Consider the following 259-nt stretch of genomic DNA (forward strand, 5'->3'; position numbering starts at 1 on the left):
AACTTGCTTGTTATTTTCAAACAATTGTTTTTCTTAGGAAAAATGTATTCCAGTACCTTGAAGAATCTAATTTCATCACTATCACAGAGGTTGGAAACCATTTCTAGCATTTTAGATGGGTTTTGAGAACTGCTGTAGCTACACATTTTATCTTCTTGTGGCCAAGCTGGTCACATGAGGCTCTCTGCAATTTGCTACCTTAGCCAGGCTGGTCCATTCTGAGATATGAATCTGTTCACTTCACTCTGTATCAGTTCAT

At 37.8% G+C, this 259-nt stretch overlaps 1 long non-coding RNA gene across 1 annotated transcript in view; it reads right to left on the reverse strand.

Annotated features, from left to right (window-relative positions):
• Positions 1-259, reverse strand: part of LOC114030747 — a 1,444-nt gene extending 1,185 nt beyond the window's left edge. Inside the window, exon 1 of the long non-coding RNA XR_003567669.1 lies at positions 199-259. This is a non-coding gene — a long non-coding RNA (uncharacterized LOC114030747). The remainder of the gene's footprint in view (positions 1-198) is intronic.

Source organism: Vombatus ursinus, unplaced genomic scaffold, assembly GCF_900497805.2.
Source record: "Vombatus ursinus unplaced genomic scaffold, bare-nosed wombat genome assembly UNPS02015009.1, whole genome shotgun sequence".
NCBI classification, from domain to species: Eukaryota; Metazoa; Chordata; class Mammalia; order Diprotodontia; family Vombatidae; genus Vombatus; species Vombatus ursinus.